Source organism: Crocuta crocuta, unplaced genomic scaffold (assembly GCF_008692635.1).
Source record: "Crocuta crocuta isolate KB4526 unplaced genomic scaffold, BGI_CrCroc_1.0 scaffold610, whole genome shotgun sequence".
Classification (NCBI taxonomy): domain Eukaryota; kingdom Metazoa; phylum Chordata; class Mammalia; order Carnivora; family Hyaenidae; genus Crocuta; species Crocuta crocuta.
The window spans coordinates 324,035-324,471 of NW_027527456.1; the positions used below are offsets into that span (position 1 = coordinate 324,035).

At 33.0% G+C, this 437-nt stretch overlaps 1 protein-coding gene across 1 annotated transcript in view; it reads right to left on the bottom strand.

Moving 5' to 3' along the window:
* The window catches only part of ZNF157 (zinc finger protein 157), a 38,674-nt gene that overhangs the window by 25,698 nt on the left and 12,539 nt on the right, over positions 1–437 (bottom strand). The window lies entirely within an intron of this gene.

The following is a 437-nucleotide window of genomic DNA, read 5'->3' on the forward strand; positions in this document are numbered from 1 at the left end:
ATCATATAAACTGTTCACGTGACTGACAGGAAGGCAGGGAAAAATAAAACAGAAAATGAAAGAGAACAAACACAGAAGAAAAAATAAAATAAGGCCTAACTTATCATTAATCACATTGAATGTCAATGGTCTACCTGCACAAATTAAAAGACAGAAATTGGGGAAAAAATCACAAACAGGACCCAAGTGTATGGTGTCTGAAAAAGAGTCACTTCAAATATAGCAATATAGGCAGGTTGAAGGTAAAAGTATGAAAAGAGATATATCTCCATGCAAAGATTCATCAAAAGAAAGCAGAAGTAATGTTAATTATACCTCAGTAAAGCTGGGAAAAAAGAAAGCAGAAGTAGCTATATTAGTATCAGACAAAGTAGACTTCAGAGAAAAAAATTACCAGAGACAGAGAGAAGATATCTAATGATAAAAAGGCCAATTCA